Source organism: Lissotriton helveticus, chromosome 11, assembly GCF_964261635.1.
Source record: "Lissotriton helveticus chromosome 11, aLisHel1.1, whole genome shotgun sequence".
NCBI classification, from domain to species: domain Eukaryota; kingdom Metazoa; phylum Chordata; class Amphibia; order Caudata; family Salamandridae; genus Lissotriton; species Lissotriton helveticus.
The window spans coordinates 272,341,487-272,364,922 of NC_136072.1; positions in this window are offsets into that span (position 1 = coordinate 272,341,487).

Genomic DNA, 23,436 nt, shown 5'->3' on the forward strand with positions numbered 1-23,436 from the left:
TAACAACTAAGAACCAACAACTAAGAACCACAAATGCAATGGAAACATGCAAAACGACTAAGCACCAACAACAACCAAGGATACTGGGAGCGACCCACAAATACTTAACTGAGAGCTCAATGGCGTCACCAGGAAGGCCCGTCTATCGTCTCGCCTTACAAAGGACTACGCCAGGCGCCGAAACAGGTCGACAGTCAGAGCATCGGTCCGTTGCAACCGTCAGGAGGCGGGGATCTTCGCAGGAAAAGTCTTCGGACCACTTATTTCGACAACAGGATCGATGAAGCGGGGTGCACCTTTCCTCGGAGATTTCACACGAAGTTCCTCACGATCGTCAGGTTTTGGACCGGTACCGCTGATGTCGCCCCACGTTGGGCGCCAACTGAAGGACTGGGTTCTTTAAGGCCCAGCGGTGCCAGGGAACAACACCTGAAACCTTCGTGGGTTACCTGTTCTGGCATACAAGTGACAGAGACACGGGACACTTCCTTCGGCGTCAAAGATCAGCGTTTATTACTGCAGGGATACAGAAATCACAAGAAGTACAACACAGTGTAGGTTCTGAGAGTCTGCTTCAAATTGCATATGTGGAATCGCTCCTTTTATACACATTTTCGTCATTGCACAACGTAGCGTACAAAAGGTTACTACTTAGTTCCCACAGTAAACTTCAAAAGGATTGCATTCATGTTTTCAGAAGCCCGGAACATAATTACAGTGACATTGCCGGTTCCCAACTGTAAAAGCACATCATCTCGCCATAAGGCACATTCCACTCTAGTTGTAAACAGGCGAAAGAAAGAGACAGGAACAGGTGCAAGGAAGACAGACAACAGTAACAGAAGAGTGTGGGGCAGTATCGGAGGCGTGATCACAGGATCAAAGGACTCAAACCTAACACATGTAAAGCTGAAACAATAGACCAACACGGCAGAATGAGCCTCGAGCTGAGCCATCTGCCTTTGCCGTGTCATTTCCCCGGTCATAAAGACGACCCCAAAGAATATTCATCTTCCGCCAGAGTTTGGGAATCCCAGGGTCATGAAGCGTACATTGTCCCTTCGCTGGCTACGTGAGGGCAAGATACAAAATGGATGCCGTATCTAAAATGGAACCCGAGGGTTCAGATGGGAAAACCCGTAAAGGAGACGAATCCTTCTAAGTAGTGTAGCATAAACGCATACACCTACTAATCTCGTCATTTACGGTTCATAGATACCAAAATCGTCCATATCCGAGCATGCCCAAAACAGCGTAATGATTTTCACAGAACCTCAGGAGGGAGAGGGCTAATGGAAAATTCCGGGTGATGCACGATTGTATGAGTGTTGTTCCATAGGCTCCTGATTGACGTGATTAAATCCTGAATTTGTCTCACACCGGCGAAACACCAGGGGGTGGGTGGGTAGGCCATCTCCGGAAGAGTGACATTAACAGCCGAGTGAGTAAAAGCTAGTAGTAGGATGATGGGCTCGCTGGCAAGGTCCCGCTAGGCGGGGCGGAGGGTGTGGGACCTGCTCACTGCTCCTTATTGTAACCGGGGGAAACAAGTTATTTGTTGGGGTTCGGGGTTGGGTAGGTAGGGGGAAAAAAGCGGATCTTTTAAACAAAGCCTAATTATATTGATGTCAAGTGAATATTGTTGCTGTGGCATTGCCACCTGGTCTTTGTGTGGATTCCTGGATGTCGCCGCCCTACCTCCGGGATGTGGGCTACATGGCTGTGTACAATACTGTTTATGACTGATAATCAGCAATAAGGGGAGACGGGAGGGATTGTCTAAACGTTTGTTCATTTCTGATTCTGCAATAAAAATTGTTTTCCAAAAAAAGGGGCCTCCCTTTCTATCTGTAGCTCGGGGAGGACAGGAACGGAGTCTGCTAGAATGTGCGCATCCCACTAGAAGGGCAGGTGTGACCTTGGGTTTCCCTGAGCTACAAACTAGCAAATGGAGCAGACAGCTAAACCAGCCATCGTGGTTTCGTGCAGAGAGCTTAATCACGTGGTTTCAGGGAAACCGTACTTGAGACAGAGAAACGAAACAGCTTGGTTTCGGTCATGTCAATAGGTTTAAGCGATATCAAAGTGAATCATTCTCAACTATAAAAATACAACAAAAATAAGGTAATACTAATGTGCGCTTATAAGGTTATATTGTATATATTAGGCCAATATCATGTATGCATCGAATTTATATTCCATCAGGAGGTCACCTATTTAGATCACCTACTGTTGAAGGAGGGTAGATGATTGACCCCCATAGCGCATCAGTATCATTGTAAAAATGCCTATTCCGCAAACTCAAAAAGATGGGCGTGCTTTTATAGGTATCACTTCTTATTGCAGGCAGTGAATACCTGGCTACTCGCTGCTTGTTAAGCCCCTACTTGCTTTTACACTAACAGATGTACACAAACTCCTGCCTTGGACGCCTGAGTGTCAGCAGTCTTTTGAGCAATTGAAAACTGTGCTTTGCTCCGTTTCCATGCTTGGTAACCCTAATTATTGCAAAGACTTTGTATTGCATGTTCATGAGGTGGGTTGTTGTGCGCTTTCTGTTTCAACACAAAAGTTTGGAGATAAGCAACGGCTGTGTGCTTATTTCTCTGCTGTGCTTTACCCTGTCGAACGAGCCCTTCCCAGCTGTCTAAGAGTGGTCCCGGCCGTGTCTGTCTCAATATAATAATCAGCAGGACTCGTACTCGGTACTGACCTCACAGTCTTGGTACCCCATGCTGTGGAAACACTTTTGAATAAGACGAAGACACAGCACCTCACCAGTGTACGTCTGACCGGTTACGTGCTAACGCTCTATTAAAAGCACATTACGATGAAACGCAGTGCAGCTCTGAATCCAGCCACGTTACTACCCCTCCCTTCTGAGGATGATGCAATGGATGTACATGATTTTATCTTCCGAACGAAAGAAGAGACAAAACGACGGGTAGACCTGACTGACGTTCCCTAATCTGACCCCCAAGGGGAACTATACATGGATGGCTCTTGTTTCAAATTACAAGGTATAAATCAATCAGGGGTTATGCCCAAATCACCCTCCTATACCTGAGCAAAAACATCAAAGATGTATATCAAAAACAAAAAAGTACAGAGGGACAAATTCAACATTTATTCTCATACAAGGTACAACTAATTACCCTGATGTTCCCAATTATTATTTACATATCCTATATATCCAAAGGTCAAAATCATATATGTGTCAAATGACGGGTCAGAGCACAAATAAACATAATTACATATAAACACTTCATATGTACAGGACATAAACAATCACTACAAATTACATTTGCATGACATACATATCTATGTACATATACAAAGAAATATACAGCAAAATATACCCCTACTAAGAACAGAACTATCACAGTGTACACTCCTAACTCCAAGTAGTACACTCTGAGGAAATCCCTATTGCGCCTGAGGCATAACACCTCTAACAAAATATTTTCTAGACGCTATTCCTTTTAAAAAAAAACTCAAAATGATGGGACTCCTCATCAAAATGTCAACGCAGTCGCGGTCGCGTTTCAGCCAGTGATTCCTTTTGGCTTCATCAGGACCAAGGTATAATATCTCTTAAATGAGAGTGAAACACTTTCCGATGCCTGGCTTGCAGGCAAAATCCCTGCTGCCACCTAGCTTGTAGATTCACTATAATCCTGAAGAGACTCAGTCTCACAGGGCTCAAATAATCACCAAAAGTTCACTCCTCACTTCTCATTAGTCGCAGAGATTCATCTCCTGTATAACGGGTCCCCGTCACGCCACACTGTTCCTCCAAAGTTCAATCAAACCGCGTCCAAACAACACGCACCAGATGGCACCACCACTGCAGCATATGCAATTGCTATGCTGCGCACAATAGTTGAGACTTCACGAGTTCCCTATCAGTCTGCCCAAGCAGTGGAGTTATTTGCCCTAATTCGAGCCTGCGAGTTGAGTGAGGGACTTATTGTTAATATTTATACTGCCAGCCAGTATGCCTACAAGGTCGCCCATAATTTTGCACGGCTCTGGGCATAGAGAGCGTTCCTTACTTCCCACGAGACACGCATTCAGCATGGTCCTCTGATATATAGGATTCTGTATGCTTTGACACTTCCTAAAAAAATGCCCATAATGAAGTGCAGCACCAATAAGAAAGTTACTGATGATGTGGGAAAAGGGAACGCTTTAGCAGATCAGACAGCTAAGGAAACAGCCCGAACAAAGATGAAAGGAATGTTTGTAGCAGGTCCCACCAGGTGGGTGCCCGAGTTGTCCATATTTGAGGATACACTTGAAAATGTGAAGGAGATACAGAGTGAGGCCGTGGTAGAAGAATTAGCAGTGTGGCAAGAAGGTACAACAAACATAAATGACGAGGGATGTTGGATTGACAAGTCAGGGAAACAGAGATGAATGTTGCCAGATGCATAAGTTCTTCCTGTAGTCACGATGGCTCATAGCCCAGCCCATGAGTTCTAAGGGTATTTGCAGGCTGTTAGACCCGGTATGGCAGAATGACAACATCTCCAAAACTGCTGCACGTTTAGAGAAGTATTGCATGGTGTGCATGATGCACAATCCTGGAAAAGGTACCCCTACACCACCTTGTAATTTTGCAACCCCTACCAATTCTCATTCAAGATCAGCAGTTGCAGCGTAGGAGCATTGACCTGGCCCGGGTAAAAAGGGTCATTGACCCAAAGAAGGTAGATCAGACAGATACAGCCGCACAGCAATTTGAGGATGCTACAAAAGGTCTTTTCCCTTTTTGAGGTCCCATAGCCAATAGTCTCCAAATTTGTCAGCTCACCAGAGTTGTTGAGGCAGTTATCAATGCAACGGCTGGGATAATGACAAACATTACAGCTGAGCTCCAGGCTACGAAATTAGTCACTTTGCAAAACAAAATGGTGCTTGACGTCATCCTCCCAGATAGGGGAGGGCGTGTCGTGTCATTGGCAGTAGCTATTGTGTGTACATACCTGATTACGCTCCCAATGTTTATTCTGCCATACAGAAATTGCATAGGTTATCAGCTGAGATACACCAAGAGACAGGCACTTGGACACTATTGGGGTGGTTCTTGAATGTATTGGTGATGTGAGGTTGGAAGATCTTCGTCATTCTAGTTACAATTTCTGAATTATTTTTACATGTTGCCTCTGTATACATTGTCTCCCAACTTGTTGTTCCTATTGTGTACAAGCTCTCACCCTAAAGCCAAAGATACCAGTTCATGATGCAAGTTCAGTAATTATGTTGCAGAAGGTAGTTCAGGAAATTATGGAGATTGAAGAGGGCATCTTTGAGTCCACATTTTCCCTTGCAGTTTCTATCCCTGATAATGAGTATGTAGATTGTTCCAAGTATTGATGTCCTTTTACTTATATGAAAAATAATGTCCTCCTCACCCTCCGTGAAAAAAGGTTTAGCAAAGGCTAAAAGGAGGGTCTATTGGAATAAAATAAAATGTCTTTGTTGTGTTGCTGCATGTTGCTTTGCTAAGTTAGCAGTTGCAGCACCATTTTATGTTCAGCCGCAAATTTGAGCCATATTCGAAACAAACTTTTCTCCGTCTCTGCTAGAAACAGCTGTGGTAAATTTTGTTTTCTTCAAGGTTGGGCCTTGCTGTACTAATGAGTACACTGTCTTGTTATGCATACCTTTCGCACTAGATAGAGCCCTGTCCCCACTGGTCCAGCGATGGGTGCAAGTAGAACCACCTTGGCGCAGAAATAGTGTGTGCCCGGTCTCAGGATCGAAACTTATCCTTCTGTGCCTTCTTTGTGTAGCTGGTTTGAGCTGGAAATTTCCAGTTTGGGTGTATCCCCATTGGTTCTAAACTGTACATAATGTGTCACCATGCTTGCTGAAGTCAGTCCCCTCTGCAGCAATCCCAGGAGGCTGGTCAGACTTGACTCTGCTCGAGTGTACCTGAATACATATACTTGTTTGCATTCTCTACTGTCTGACTGACACTTCATTTGTTTAGAAGGCTGAGAGGTGGTCACGAGTGACCCGGGTGGCCCCAATCGGGTCACTTTCTTCAGCAGGGGGGGGCTATGTGGCCCCCCTCAGCCCAGGTACCACAACCTCCACGGGGCTCATTTGAATTAAAATGCGTGGGTGGGCTTCAGCCCCCCATGCAGCCCCGGGGACCACCACCTCCCTGGGGATAATTAGCTGAAATGAGGGGGGCCAAGAGGTCTCCCACAGCCCCGGGGACCGCCACCTCCCAAGGGCTATATTTACAAAGATGCGTGGGGGGCTCCAGGCCTCCCACGCAGCCCTGGTGACTGCCAGCTCCCCGGGGCTATATTTAAAAATAAAGTATGGGGGGCTATAGCCCCCCTACACAGCCCCGGGGACTACCACCTCCTAGGTACTTAAATACTGTTGGAGGGGGTGTGTGCAGCCCTCTTCGTGAAGCTGTAAATAGCCCGGGGAACCATTTCCCCCCAGGACCGGCTCCAGCAATGTCCTGGGGTGCCCACTCCCGGTACATTGCACTTTGCTATGGGATTGCGGGAGCACTGTTCCTGCCATCCCATAGCAAACAAGCGCTCCACTTTGAACAAGGGAGAGAATTTTGCTCTCACTTGTTCAAAGTGGAGAACTTTGCATTTTACTCCCAGGGAGCTGCATCTTAGCAGGTCCCTGGGGATAAACAGCTATGCCAGCTCCCTTAGGAGGCGGGAGCTGGCCAGGATCGTGGGGGCCTTCAGGCTCCCCCACGGTCCCAATGGAGATGGCCATGCCCCGGGGATGGGGCCACTAGGGCCCCCTCCCTTTTTTTAATAGAAAAAAAGAATGGCTGAGCTCTCGGGGATGAGGTCCTGTGGGCCAAAATCGGCCTGGGGAGGGGGGCCGCCAGCTCCACTCCCTTGAAACAATTTTTTTTAAAGTAAAAGAAATGGCCTGGCCCCAGGGGATGGGGTCCCCAGGGCTGATTGGCCCCCTCCATTTAAAACAAAAAACAAATAAAAATGGCAGGGTCCAGGGGGTGGGGTTAGCGGGCTGAAATTGTCCCCCTCCCCTGTAAAAATATAGACAAAGGCCCAGCCTCGGGAGATGGGGTCTCCGGGGCATATATCACCCCCACGGGAGGGGGGACCATCAGGGCTCTCACCGCAACCCCTCAGTGTAACACCGTGGTGAATTCACAGATCTACCTTAAGTAAATAATTAATAATATATCATTCAGAAGGTAGTGTTGCATTTGTGAACATTTTTTGTAGAGCTAGTGAAATTGAAGTTATTAATCACATTAAATTTGATAGAGTTAAAAAATATATAGGAAAGTTAAAATTGAAAGTTAAACTTGAAAAGTGTATTGTGTTGAAGTACATTGAATCCGAGGGATGAAATTGATTCTTTGCATTTATCGTAACCTTTTGTGTTAGCATGATGTATTTATATATATTTATATCATAGCTTAGACTAATTAGTTACAACAATACAGGAACTCCTTTCCCGCTCTTGCCTTGTTTTTCTTTGTAGGCGAACTGAGAACTAAACAGACGCCATTTTGTTATACATATATTAGGCTTGGACGGCGGTCACGTGCTCGCCTCCAGCAGTCAAGTAAGCCCCGTTAGTTGAGTTACAAGGCAGCTGAATTCATACTATTCTCTCTTGTTCTGAGACCTAAGGTCGCATCTGGTTTCAGAGGTGATAAGCACATTCCTGGAGGCGACGTACCCGTGCTCCCAGGCACCGAAAGGAAAGGGAGTCACCCCTCCTGACCCTTCCCAGTAATAGCAGAAGCAGACTTCTAAACGAGCTTTGTGTGCCATATATGGTCTTTCCTTTTAGCTACTTGCCTACTAGTATTTTTCCATGCACCGTGATCTCATGTTACGCAATGAAAGTATATATGCCGTGTATTGAGTGTGAATCGGCAGTCTTCTCTGCGCACTGGCTGGGTGATGTCGGAGAGGCTCCTCTATAGAGTATTGGTTGTCTAATAAACGATTGACTTTTCTTCACTGCCAACTGACTGATTATTTGGTAAGACGACAATTAAGGGGCTAATGGTAGGTATGGCTCCATAGATTAATTTGCAATACGACAGTTGGAGACTCTGGCGGGACGTTCTCCCTTAACTCGGGGTGAGAAAGGACGAACGAAGGGGTACTCGGGTCGAGGGGATGGACTGACCAACGATTCTGGCTGAACTCCGCTCTCGCGATCAGGGAGCCCCAGCTGCTAGCGACCCCTCGCCGGAGTCATACGGGCGTAACCCAGGAGCTAACCGTGTTGGTCTTCAGGAGTGGGCAGTGGAGAACACGTAATCATACCTGAGTGCACCAGGTGAGTGTATTTAGTTTGGTATCTTTGGATTACGCTGTTGAGCGGCGTCTTGGAAACAGTTAACTGTATTTGGTTTTGGTGGTCGGTGTACCACGGAGAATTTTGGAGGTCTGACGGGGTGGCATTGAGGCTGCACGGGCAGATGCTCCACAGACTTGTTTGGTGACTAATAGAGGTTTTCGATCGGACACCTTGGTGAGGCACGTGTGGTGCTCACCCAGCCGGACTGTTCTCGGAAAGGCACGTGGTTGCACCTGGGTAGCCTTTCGACACATCTGAAGCGGCGCTAAGGCAGCGGGCTCAGTCAGAATAGTCCTGAAGGTGAACCAGGAAGATCACGGGATGGTCTGTGGGCCGGTCTGTGGTTAATTCCCGTCTGATTGCTTCTTGGTAGTCTCTGGACTGCCTGCTTTTGGTATCTGTTGGTCTGGTATTCGGAAATTTGCGAGTTCTCCCCCAACGGGAGTCGACGCGCTCCGTTCTTTGGTTTGGTTTTGGAAAAAGGACATGTCAATGTAAAATACTGTATGTTTTGTTAGTTTATTTTGTACGTCAGATCCTGTGTGGAGGAGAGATCGAGCATGAGTGAACATGGCCATGTTTGAGAGTTTGTGAACGGATGTATTGTTGATAAACAAAATGTTGTGTTTCAGTAAAATATGTTTTGGATGTTGTTGCCGCCGTAAGAGCGGACGATTAGATGAAAGCCAGCCTGCTCCGCCAGAGGGCAGCCTAAATTTTGATATGTATGTAAAGCATGGCCTTACGCCTATTTTGTTCAATAATTTATGGCACAAATATACAAAGGATAATGTGGAACTGCAATGGCCCTTAACTGGATCATTCGATGAGAAAAAGATACAGTATTTTACAGGATCAATTGCTCGCCAAAAGAAGCAGGCAGGCAATGTTCGATTCTCTAAAGCTGTGGCAAAAAGAGGTGAAACGCCGTCGTATAAGGGAAGAACAGTTGCTCAAAGTGAAAAATGCTCAGACTGTAACTCAGAAAGCTATAGCATACCATAGGGAACAAACTGAGAAAAGCATTGAATGTATAGATAGACAGTTTAGGTTACAGGCGGATAAAAGTTACACAGCTCGAAACTGAGCCGAAAGATGAAATTGAGTACTTATTGGATGTACGTCCTCCGCCTCCTTATGCCCCGCGATACCTCTTGTAATGGCCCCGCCTCGTCCGCCCCACAAGCTACGGCCCGGCTGTTACTACAGCCTCTACCCCTATGGGGCAAACTTTCACTCCCGTTTCCCCAGTACCAGCCACGGCTACATTATTGACTGGCACCCTGTCATCTCCCACTATGTCCTCTGTAACATTGGCTTCACCGGCCTCGGCGTGGCCATCTTTGTCGGCCACTTCGACGCCTACTATGATCGACTCAACCCCTTCCCATGCCAACGGGACTCTGGGTGCCCGACGATTGTATACCCGCGCTACAGTAGGTTCCAGTGAAAAACAGATGGTAATAGATCAAGCATCCCAATGGGTGCGGAACGCCAATCTATACCGTTACAGATACATGGGGGACTATGAAGCATTATGTACCAGTTATGCAGCAGTATGCTTTAGAAACCATGGCCAATCATTTAATCTCCCTGTGGGAACAATGTTTTGCCGATGGGAGAGCCCCACAGGTCCTATATGACATTACGGACCGGGCACACAAATACGAATTAGGTTTAGAAGATGTATATGGGAATCTGTTGACTATCATGAAGTACCGAGAACGGTTGTTCACCAAATGCCCGAATTGGGACTCTCAGCATCCCATGCATGAAGTTCATCCCATTTACCATCCCGAAATCCCCGAGGTCAGTGTCGGGGGGAATCAAATTATTCAAGCCCGCGTTGAAGCCTGGTTCCAAGAGCAATGGGTTTACAACCCTTTGAAAAGGATTGGGGTTCTTTCTCTGAAATCACAACTACCTGACCCTCGAAAGAATCCCACTGCTTATTATAAAGAACTTACTGAGGCTGCTTCATCGGCCGTGATGACCGTAGCTGATATAGAATTATTTTTTGGTCTATTGGTCCCCGTTGATGTATGGCGACAGGTGCATGACCATCCTCATGTTAACGAGTTAGCAGGAACTTGGGACCAAATTAAAGATTGGGACAAGGATCGGAAACCTGGAAATAAACCGAGACCAGAAATTCTGGCCTTGCCGGTCGGATCATTACATATATGCATTCTTTAATCCCACCCCGGAAGGTGGATTGGGAAAAATTAACTGCTTGCAAACAGAAGAAGGATGAGAGTGTGTCTGATTTCTTTACTCGATTCAAGGGGGTGTTTATTGACTTTAGTGGGCAAGATTTGTCAGTAGAAGGGGGGATAAGATTATTTGTTAATCGTTTTGTGACTAATTTGTTGCCTGAAATATCGGCCCGGCTCCAGGCAGCAGAAAGTACTTGGACCACCTCCACTCCTTCTGTTATTTTGAGTATTGCCCAATATTATGAGCATAGGGAAAACGAGGGCAAAGATAAGTCTGACAAGAAGACGAAGGATCTTAAGACTCAAGTGTTATTACAGCAAGTAGCCAGAGGACTGGGTAGAGACGGAGTGGGAAGAGGGTTTGTCCCGAGAGGGGCAGGAGCCAGACGAGGAGTAGGTCCAGCTGTCACTTTAGGAGCGAACCAATGCGCTTACTGTAAACAGGAAGGGCATTGGCGAGCTCAGTGTCGCTTGCTCCTAACGCAAAACGGAGCTGTGAGAGGCAGAGGAAGGGGGCGAGGAGGAGTTGATCGGAGTGACATGAGAAGAGAAGAGGTGATACGAGGTGAGGCAGGGGGAAATTGTTTTGATCATCCAAAAGGGAAGCAGTACTATAATGAAGATGATGAAACTGACGGGTCAGATAGGTATTGTTATGCATAGGACAGCCACGGACAGAGTAGGGGCCAAGTGTCAGTGCCCGTCGACCAGAGAGGGCCTTATGTTAAAGGGCAATTAATGGAGACTGTCGAGGATTTTGTAGTAGACACGGGTGCAATGAATAGTTCGATTGCTCGTTCACTGGTCCCAGGGGCTGCTCTGTCCGGGCAAAATAATGTTTCAGTCGGGTTTTCTGGAGTCCCGGTAGTAAGCCCTATTTCCAAGCCTCTCTCACTTACCATAGGTCCAGTTACGGTAGATTTCCCATTTTTGTTGACGTCACATTCTGGGGACAATTTATTGGGATTGGACCTGCTGAAGAAATTACATGCAAAGATTTATTGTTCTCCTGATGGAGTGTATTTAACTATTAAATCGCCTGGTCAGCACACCCGGCAGTGCTTTGCGAAAAATTAACCCCTCCCTCCTGAGTTTGCTGTCATTCCACCTACATTGTGGGTGACTGGTGATACTGACATTGGCCTTTTAAATATTCCGCCAGTCTCTATCACCTTAAAACCAAATGCCCGTCTGCCCCGTATTCCGCAGTATAAGATCTCACCGGCTGGTGAGAAAGCATTATTGACAATCATACAGGATTTGATTGACAAAGGCATAGTAGAAGAAACGGTTTCTAATACCTGTAATAGCCCTATATTACCAATTTTGAAAAAGGCCCCTACAGGGAGTGGCCCTGATTATGCTGATACTTATCGTTTTGTAATTGACCTGCGCAAAATTAACAAAGTAGTAGTACCTCAATATTCAGTGGTTTCAGATATTAAAACACTTCTTACTATGATTCCCCCAACGGCTAAGTTTTTCTCCGTTATAGACCTGAAGAATGCTTTCTTTAGCATTCCGATACACCATGACAGCCGTCATATCTTCGGCTTCTCGTAATCTGGGCGCAGCTTTAGATTTTGTCGTGCTCCTCAGGGCTATACGGAGAGTCCTAGTATTTATAGCCAAGCCTTGAAAGTAATTTTAGACAAATTGACTTTGCCCCCAGGGAACGTCCTCCTTCAGTATGTGGATGATTTGTTAGTAGCCTCAGACACTGAGGAAGGCTGTAAGGAAGCCACGGTTAAATTATTGTCGCAGTTAGCAGCCAACGGTAACAAAGTGTCTCTTTCTAAGTTTCAATATTGTCGACAGGAGGTGACCTATCTTGGTCATCTACTGTCGAAAGAGGGGAGGAAACTAACTCCTGAACGCGTGTCTACTATTTTTAACATGCCTGTTCCTCGTACTCTAACGTGATCTTCGTGCATTTCTTGGCATAACCTCTTACTGTCGCCAGTGGATTCCTAACTTTTCTCTTCTTACTAAACCTCTTTTGTACCTAACCACGAAGGATGTGTATGAACCTTTACCTTGGGCTGATGAATGTCAAAAGGCTTTTGATTCGTTAAAAACTGCTCTTTGTTCTGCATCAGTTCTAGGAACTCCTGACTATCAAAAGCCTTTTGTGGTTTATGTACACCAGGTGGACGGTTGTTCGCTTTCTGTGTTAACACAAGGATTTGGTGGTAAGCAAAGGACTTGTGCTTATTTTTCGGCAGTATTAGATTATGTTGCCAGGGCACTTCCTAGCTGTTTGAGGGCTACCGCTGCGATGGCGGTGGCCATCCAACAGTAGGAAGGACTCGTTTTGAATTCTGACCTCACAGTGATGGTACCGCACGCTGTGGATACGCTCTTGAACAAAACTAAGACTCAGCACCTTACGAGTGCCCGTCTTACTAGATATGAATTGACTTTATTCGCTCCCCATATCACGGTGTGCCACTCTGAACACAGCCACTTTACTACCCCTCCCTTCAGATGTGCCAAACAATGACATACTTGATTGTATATTTAGGACCAAGGAAGAGACGAAGGGACGGGTGGACCTCACAGACACGCCCCTATCTGACCCCCAAGGGGAGTTGTATGTGGATGGCTCTTGTTTCAAGTTACCAGATGGCACAACAACAGCTGTGTATGCAATCACCACCCTCCGCACCGTTGTAAAAAAAGTTCATTCGGGTCGGGGACAATCGATATTTGCCCGGCAGTATTGCCTCTGTGACCCTCTAGTTATTTAAATCAATGAAGAGGCAGGCGCTGGAGACTGGAAAGCAGGAAACAAGGTTTTTTTTATTCTCTCCGGAGGAGAACACAACGAAACGGACAGAAGGTATCGTTCTGAGGTGCTCTAACTGCATCCCGGAGGCCTGGCCTCTTATACCAACATTTATGACTTTATTGCAGATTACACATACATGTTTAAAGCTTTGATGTATGGAAAAGACATTCTCGGAACTCCCCTTTGGGCCCGTTCCCACACACATTTACAGTTGAAGTCCCCACCCTAGTCACAACAGGTGATGAGCATCGCGCAGCTGGATAATCCGCCGATTCACGGAATGTGGGGAGTTTGATCGGATCTCATGGGGTGGGGGCTTTGATCAACCCGGGGATTCTTTGATGGGGGAAGCTTTCTATTGTACGGGGAGGGGCAAGGATGGTATCGGCAGAGCTGGGTGTCGGCTTGGGAACGGGGAGGACAAAACGGGCACACGGGGAAAAAGGGGGTTTGCATCTAAGGGCCGGAGATCATGAAAGGAAAGCAGGGAGGCGTCGCGCTGGGAACAGGATGAGGGCCTGGGGCAGAGCAGCGCCGAAGAGGGGTTTATGACTCAAGGCAGGTGCAAGCAGGGGGTGGTCAGCGTGCGGGCTTAGCGAAGGCAAAGGGCTATGTCAGGGGCCAGCGGCATGCAAAAGGGTTTGTTCTGATCGGGGCATCTTAAAATGGCGGGCGCGCACGGCAAAAGTGTGGCATCAGGGAAGAGGCAAGATGGCGCAGATAATGTTCACCAAAACGCACTAATTTTCCACAGTCCTCCCTTTAACATATTCAAGACATCTTGCTGGTTCATTTTCTATTCGGTTCTACTGTGGTGAGCATGAGAAAGAAAACGGTAGGAACCCTAGATGGAAAAGAGTTGTAAACAATACATTTTGAGGTTTCTAGCTTTTCAGGAGGCGGGCCTATTTGATAAACTGTGATAAACTTGTTCAGCAGGAAAGTCATAGGAATGCAATACAATAACGGCGAGCAGCAAGTACATATCATAACGTGAACTGGCAGGTTAATACATATTTCAGATTCGGATTGGAGCAGGATCAATACAATGGCGGCTGAGAGAGAAATGAGGCATAAAAACGGTGATTGAGGATGTCAAATGTTCGAAGTTTTATGAGTTCTCATTGTTCTTTGTGGTCTTTCGTTGGCGCTGTTGAGCACCGGCGGTGGAGCTACGAGTCCAGCTCTGTTCTAAGTTCTGCGTTGCAGGGCACGACCCTTTCCTCGCGTTTCTGGTCGGAAAGGTCCTTTTCGCCCTGTGTCCTTTGAGGTGATTGTCAGAAAGTTCCGATGGAAGAAGAGCGTTCAAAACAGTCCATAGGGTAGGTCAGAGGAAAAGGGGGATGGAGCAAGGCCAAATTGGGAACAAACTAGGGGAACGAGAGACTTCAAATGGGCGGGCGTGCGACGGAATTCAGAGAGCGGGGACTTGTCGAAAGGCACTGGACGTCGAGCAGGGGCATCAGGTCGACCCTTTCTTTTCATGCTGTCGAAAACAGTGCCTCGTCCTGCAGCTCCTTTCAGTCGTGGTCTCGCCTTGGCTAATCTCGCAGGTGTCCCTTAGTCTGCAGTCGGGCCTCGTGCTCCCACATCCGGTCCTTCTCTCCTCCAACAGCAGTACCCTTAAACAAGTTTGAAAAGACAGTCTTTAGAAAATTTGCAGATGAAGATAATCAAAAAGTCTATTTCTCTCCCAGCTCCAGGCAAAGAATGAAAATGTCCGTTATATTTAACGTTCACAACTGGCATATGAATGACCGGTGGCGGACCTGTTGGATTTACTATGACTTTCCTTCATAATCATTTATTACAGGCATGACAGTTCATCTGATGGTAACCCACCTTCGGGAGACAAATCTGGCAAAGATATGCCGTTCTCTACAGTTTCACATTTACAAAAGGGTACAGTGAGTCGTCAACATGGTACTACACAGGTATTTTGCTGAGAGACGAACATGGCTAAACATTTCCTTTTTATCGGTGCATCCTGTTTTTCAACTACTGCGGGGTTCATTTTGATGATTTCTTTACCTTGGTCTAGTCTGTTAACCTTGTAAAACATCATTCTGGGTCCTACGTAACCTTTTACAGCCCGGTTACTTCTAGGAAGGACAGGGGTTTTATGGGAAACAACCAGGGACATAGACAGGGGAGGTAACGGGGGTGATCGTTTTTCTGGTTTGGGTATTGCGACGATTCGGGGAGGGGAGGGTCGCGTATTCTGAGGTCCTTGTTTTATACTATAGGAGCCGTTGACATGTAGTTCCCTCATTTCGGGCCAGATTAGGGAACCTCTGTCGTCTTACCTGTCCTTTCCCTTACGGCCCAACCTGGGTTCATTGACTTCTAGCGGAAAAGGAGAGGTAATGACGCGGCCTCAGGGTGATTGTATTAAAGACAAGCGTTTGTGCAAATACTGACGGTATTTGAAGCCAATTAGGTGGTGTGCTAGGGGTGGCAATCTGCCAATTTCGGGGCTAACCACTCGGAAGAGTGGTAGTGCAAAAATAGAGAGAGAGAGAGAGAGAGAGTGAGAGAGAGAGAGAGAGAGAGAGAGGGAGAGAGAGAGAGAGAGAGAGAGAGAGAGAGAGAGAGAGAGAGAGAGAGAGTGCAACGGCAGGCTAAATAGTACACGTGCAACAGAGAGGGCGGCAGTGCATTCAAGAAAGGCTATTTAGTGCATTACACAGTAAAGGGCATTCACGAGTCCGCGTTAGAATCTTGTAATCATGCAGTTTGAGCATTAGACAGGGTAGAGGGGACGTGCTTTGAGAAAAGGAAAGAAGAAAAAAGGAGGTACCATTTTGTCGCACTTTCTCGCATTCTCGGTCCTTTGACCAGTTGGGTCAACGCCTCAGTCACACACACACACATTCCCTCACAGTTTCGCATCATACGTGACATGGGTTCGTTCGTCCGGTCTGGTTTAAGGGTGATCACTTTTTATCAGGTTGTGCTAATTTTTCGGGTTTGTTCGATACGTGAGTAGTTTGCAGGCGTGCTTAGACACCACCCTGCGGCGCTAGTCCGTTTCGTGTATTTAGACATGGCAAGGTCTCAGATCTTCGCCACACCTTGGCTGTGATCTCTGATGTAACCTGCAGAGGGAGGAAAAAAGGGGGGGGGTGGGGGAGACAGCATTCGCGCGCATTCAAATACATGGATTCATAAGTCCTTTACTTACCTCTTACTCGTCTTTCCTCCTTGGGGCAGGGTCCCCGGGGATATGGTTTTCGGAGTCGAGGGGGGGTAGTGTGTTCATGTAGGGCGTGTGCGGGGAAACATAAAAAGGAAACCAGAGGTGCCTAGTGCGAGGTATCTAGTTAAAGGATATATCTCACTATCGGGATCCTTAAACCTCTTTCAACGCCGTGGCGTTCTAAAGTTCTTCGGTTCTTGGGTCCCTGCTACTTTGGAACGTTGTACTTTACAATATTTTACATTATTTCATTTCACCCTCCTTTTACATTCCCTCATTTACACCATTCGTTTTACCCATCCTTGGAAGTCACGGTCTTCCTCTACGCGAGAGTTCATGAGTCAGTCGCGTACTTTTAAGGCGGAGTGTCGTGTTGTCGATCCGATCCGTCCTCCAGGGCTGGGCAACCATCTTCCTTTAACCTTAAAGAGAGAGCAGAGTAGGGTGCACAGAGAAAGAACTTTCCTACCCATCCCATATTGTTTATAAATAAAGCATGCAATACCCGTCCATAGTTTCAAAGACTTTATTTTGCAAATTCATTTCAGCATATGGATTAGGAGGGTGGGGTCGTATTTGGTCGGTCGTGGCAATGGCTAAAGTGCGTACAGTGGGGGGTGTCGTTTGCAACAATAAAAACATCGGAAAGTTTTACTCATTCATTTGTAAGAGACTAAAACGTCTATTAATTGGCTGGGGGTTCGGGGGCATATATTTTCATAATTTAGAAGCATAATCATAACAGTTGTAATCAGATTTCCTATATGCATACCGTACGTGTGCGTCGTAAATGAGGTTTACATCAGTTATAAAAATATAATACATTGTACATTCGTAATCAACATTTGTAACGGGGATCTTTTCACACTATTCGTCGAGTGAGTTCTCTTCGTCTTTTCTAGCCAAGTGTACAAAGGATCATATAAAATCCCAGAACATCAAGTTTATATTAGTGCGAAGGAACACCACGAGGTGTTCGTAAGTTCCGATTGATACCAGCGCCATTTTGGGCGGGGCCGGCACAGTCCGGAAGCAGCATCAGGGGGAAATGTTTCCATTACTGGCAGTTTGGACCAGAGTCCTTTTCGGCAGTTCTAGAATTCACGCTAACAGAAGGTGTGGCAATGTCATGTTTGTTTCGTTGGCGATCAAAGCAGCCGTCCCTTACCGGAAACCTGCAAAGGCCGAAGGTTCCGCCGGGGACCTTTGTATGATCTTCAAGGCTGCGGAGATGCTGTCGGAGATGGGGGCTCGTGCTCCATGGGACAAATGTTCGAGTTGTATGGCTGGCCAAAGTTACTCTAGTGGCCGGGGCCCGCCTTCCAGCGGATCCAGACGCCATTTTGAGGCCCTACAGGGGCCACTCTCGTCGAGTTTGCAAGAATGGAAGAGACCCTTCGGAGTGAAAGGAAGAGGTCCCTGTTTTGTGAGAGCGGGACGTTCAGCTGGGGTGCAGCTGTGATGCCCCCACCTGGGGGGCGAGGGAGACTCGTTCACATCGTCTCCTTCTCCCGGTGCACTCCATGCCGCTCCTTTTCATCGCCCCGCATGAAGGCCTCTCCACATCCGGTGTTCCCCAAGTGCCACCATTGTACGTTCGGTGCTGCGCAAATACTGGGGTGCCACCATTGTACGTTCGGTGCTGCGCAAGTACTGGGGTGCCACCATGGTGTGTTCGGTGCTGTGGAAGTATGGGCACCATCGCCTGACTGGGGATGTTCGGCGTCGGGCCGGGGGCTGGGAAACCTCCTACCGGTGGAGGTGGGAGAGGCTCGTCCGCGTCGCCTCTCCCTCCCAGCCCAACTTGGACAAATTGTTGTGGAGGTACGTGCAGGACATCCCGCCGTCCAGGACTGCTGCGGCTGTGACGGAAGAGAAAAGGAAGAGGTGCCTCGCTCTCCTCTTGGACATGTGGCGGGACTACCTTAGTCTTTCCAGGCCCGTTGCGGCCGGCCAAGGAGACATGTGGCGGGACTACCTGCAAATGCCCAGGCTGCGGGCTCCTGCCTCTCCTCCGGCTCCCCCATACGTTAAGATTTCCTGACCAAGAGTTGGCGGCGGGGCTCGCCTTATATGGGTTGCCGTTGGTTGGGCGTAGCCGTAACCCTGCCCTACTTTGGAAGGTTCCAGAATGGGGGGGGGGCGAATGTTCTGTTTGACTTTCACTTTCTACAGTTTATCGTTATTATTCCTTGTTTGTTGTGTTAAATTAAAAGTTCAAGTTCATTAATGGTCTACGGATTTTGCTTTACCATTTCTTTCTTTTCAGGTTGTTTTTATGCTAAGTTTCTGCTAACAGAGGTTGGGTAACACGGAAACACGTGTAGAGGGATGACGCAGATTTGTACATTACATACACACAAACTCAGACGGGGGACAGTACAAGTACGACATACAAAGACCCAAGAGAAATATAAAAACAGTTATTGGTCATAATTATCTCTTTCCGTCTGTGAATTTTAAACGAGGCTGGGTTCCCGTCTTGACATTGCCCGACCTAGGAGAACTTGATCATGCCGCTGAGATTTTCCTGGCGAAATCTGTGCCATCGGGCATAATCAAACGTGGTGGTTCTGTCTGGTCTGTCTATGTAAGTCGGGTTCTTCTCTGTCTCGCGCCTTTTCTCGTACTGTCGGTCTGTCGTTCTTGTCGGCCCTTTGCTTTTACTCACGCTCAGTAGAGTCGGGCATTGGGCTTTCCAGTGTCCGACATACCTACAAAAAGCGCATTGGTCTGACCCTAAGTCTGGTCGTCCTTTGCGTAGTGTCGGGGGATAAGTTGTGGGTAGCGGTGTCCTGGGGTTGTCCTGTCGGTATATTTCCCTACTTGGTTTATCCTCGTCTTTTCTCTGTCGTTTCGTAGCCTCTCTGCGCCACATACCGAGACTGTCGAGCATAATTGGCGTCGTCTTATTATTTCGAAGGGCTATTTCTAACGTTTCTATTTTATCAAGGTCAAAGGATCCTGCCAGTGGCCACTGTTTGTCTTGGCTATCTTCGGTATACCTGTGCCATAATTTATTATAAGCTATGGTGACTAACCCATAGTTTATGAACATGTCCTTATTAGGGGTGCCTTCTAGTGGAGCTATATGGTCCACCTCTAACACCCGGTCCGGGTTAAACAGGCTATTTATCAATGGGGAGAAGACAGACATGACGGCTCGTAACGAGGGACTAAAAAGTCAGCACTGCCTATCTTATCACTAGGTGCAAAGACTAGACAGAATATTTCTATTCTACGTTGTTTGCAGGTAGTGAATACCTCATGGATCCAAAAAAAATATAAAACCAAACGACCAATAAATAACAATGGGGAGAATGAGTAGGTCCGCAAAGATCTGCGTCACCTACCCTTTTCACTATCTGAAAAAAGGGTGGTCTCTTCCCTACTTGCAGACAGGGAATCTCCAGGAAACAATAGTTTGCGAACAACAGTTCAGTTTCAAGCAATTATTGAGTGGGGGAGAAAAAGAACAAGCACGGCTGCTACCCTACTTATCCTCCACTGCTTGCAAAGGGAGAGGGAGCCTGTTGTTTCTCCGTTTGCAGACAGTGAATCTCTAAATAAAAATAAACAAAGCAATACTAGTATTTTGAACAATCAAGCAATCAAAACAAATTTTTCGCAACTTGTCGTGGCAACACGACCTTACCCGGACCATGTGGACAGTTTCTTGTCTTCCGAATCCAGCGCCCGATCGTCCTCTTTTTCTCGTATTTCTCACGGCACTCCTGATGGTTCCCAGTCAGGACCGTAGATCACTCGAGAGAGGTCTGTTCGGAACTAGTGAAGTTCGGATGATCGGCTGCCAGACGAGGGTCTATTGGGCAAGAGCTCTCCCGATCGTTGCAGTCGTTCACTCTGTCGTCGGGACCTCTCCCACTGGATCCACGAGTCGCTGATGGGCCCCACGCTTGGGACGCCAATTGTAAAAAAAGTTCATTCGGGTCGGGGACAATCGATATTTGCCCGGCAGTATTGCCTCTGTGACCCTCTAGTTATTTAAATCAATGAAGAGGCAGGCGCTGGAGACTGGAAAGCAGGAAACAAGGTTTTTTTTATTCTCTCCGGAGGAGAACACAACGAAACGGACAGAAGGTATCGTTCTGAGGTGCTCTAACTGCATCCCGGAGGCCTGGCCTCTTATACCAACATTTATGACTTTATTGCAGATTACACATACATGTTTAAAGCTTTGATGTATGGAAAAGACATTCTCGGAACTCCCCTTTGGGCCCGTTCCCACACACATTTACAGTTGAAGTCCCCACCCTAGTCACAACAGGTGATGAGCATCGCGCAGCTGGATAATCCGCCGATTCACGGAATGTGGGGAGTTTGATCGGATCTCATGGGGTGGGGGCTTTGATCAACCCGGGGATTCTTTGATGGGGGAAGCTTTCTATTGTACGGGGAGGGGCAAGGATGGTATCGGCAGAGCTGGGTGTCGGCTTGGGAACGGGGAGGACAAAACGGGCACACGGGGAAAAAGGGGGTTTGCATCTAAGGGCCGGAGATCATGAAAGGAAAGCAGGGAGGCGTCGCGCTGGGAACAGGATGAGGGCCTGGGGCAGAGCAGCGCCGAAGAGGGGTTTATGACTCAAGGCAGGTGCAAGCAGGGGGTGGTCAGCGTGCGGGCTTAGCGAAGGCAAAGGGCTATGTCAGGGGCCAGCGGCATGCAAAAGGGTTTGTTCTGATCGGGGCATCTTAAAATGGCGGGCGCGCACGGCAAAAGTGTGGCATCAGGGAAGAGGCAAGATGGCGCAGATAATGTTCACCAAAACGCACTAATTTTCCACACCGTAGTTGAGGCTTCTCGAGTTCCCTACCATTCAGCGCAAGCAGCTGAGTTAATAGCATTGTTGCAAGCCTGTAAGTTAAGTGAGGGATTGAGGGTAAACATTTACATAGATAGCCAGTACGCCTTTGGCGTGGCTCATAGTTTTGGAAAATTGTGGGGCAGAAAGGGGGTTCCTCACCTCACATGACCAACGAATACAACATGGCCCTTTGATTTTAAGGTTGTTAACTGCTTTGACTCTACCCCAAAAGGTAGCAGTCATGAAGTGTAGTGCACACAAGACAATAGTGGATACGGTGGGAGAGGGGAATGCTTTTGCTGATAAAACAGCGAAAGAAACTGCCAGATCTAAAATGTCTCCCATGTATGTGAGTTCGGCCAGATGGGTTGAGGAGTCTGATATATTTGATAATACCATGGAAAGTGTCTGAGAGATATAGAAAGAAGCTACCCCTGCTGAACTGTCCCGTTGGGAAAATGAGGTAGGGAGGTTGGATGATAATGGTTGTTGGATTGAATTAAGTGAGAAACAAAGGTGGATGCTACCCAATGCATTTGTTAATGCTGTAGTGACTATGGCACATGGATCAGCGCATGTTGGAGCAAAGGGCATTTGTGCTTTGCTAGATCCAGTTTGGAATAACCCTAATATCCCCAAAACTGCAACTCATTTAGTTCAGCATTGTATGGTTTGCTTACGACATAGTCCAGGAGGGCGGGAACCTGTTGTCAGTGGAAACTTTGCACCCCTGTCCTTACCTTTTGAAGTACTTCAGATGGATTATATTCAGTTTGAAAGAGTGAATAATTTGAAATACGTTCTGGTGGTGGTTTGTGCTTTCAGTAAATGGGTCGAAGTCTACCCCACCAAGGAAAACACTGCTCTAGTGACAGCTAAGGCCTTGATTAAGGAATTTTTCCCTAGATAAGGATTACCTAGAGTGATCTGATCATATAAGGGGAGGCACTTTAATGCAGATCTTATCAAGCATATTTGTAACGGGTTACATATAAAACAGAAATTTAATGCTGCCCGACATCCCCAGTCTGCAGGGTTAGTTGAAAAATATAATGGGAGTTTGAAATTGAAAATGGCCAAAATTCAGGAAAGCACAGGGTTGAAGTGGCCAGACGCCTTGCCCTTAGCTTTAATGTCCTTACGTATCACCCCCCATTCCCGATCAGGATTATCACCGTATGAGGTCATTTTTGGGCGGCCAGCTAATGTTTGGGGCGTTCCACGACCAAGAAACTTTCGAGAAATTGACTATGCAATGATGACAGATTACTTGTATGCTTTGACTAAAGACTTCCGTTCTATCCATCAACAGGTGTCAGATACATTGCAGCCCCTGCCGGAGGGTCCTGAACATCGTTTGGAACCCGGCCAGTGGGTACGGGTGAGGAATTATCAACGAAAATCTAGTCTGGAGCCTAGTTGGACTGAACCAGTCCAGATTCTGCTGACTACTCGGACAGCGCTGAAGGTAAACAGGCAGAAACATTGGATACATGTTTCTCACCCGAAGAAGATACTTTTCCCGCTTCATTTTGGTCAACAAAACCCAGAAGGAGTTTTGACCCAGGAGAGTGAGAAAGCTCCTTTTTCTGATGCCCAGGCAATCGAAAGGCAAGAGGAAGGAGCATCAGGCACGGAAGGGGTTTCATCATCAACAGTGGGATTGGCCCCGGAATCTGCTGCCCCTGTTATTGCACAAGGAGTCCATGATAAATCAGGCATCACAAAGGCCACTTCATCTGTTTTGTTTGCAGACCAGGAGTTACCTGGTCATGTTCGCTACAGCCTGTGGCCCAGAAAACAACACGGTACCCCCGACGAACACGGCAGGAAATAGGGAGAGACTTGAGTACTAGGGTATTGCTAGACTAGTTCGGAGGTGCTGAGCGAGACACTGGACTGAACACGTTGAGAGCTGGAATTTCGTATTGCTCTGTTCAGAAATAAAGACTAAGAAGCTGAAAAAGGGCCCAGGTTGCAACTGTATATGAAATCATCCCAAGGATCTGTTTTCTTTTTGATGAACAATAGGAACCCGCCTGTGAGGCTCTAAACGGACACAGGAAA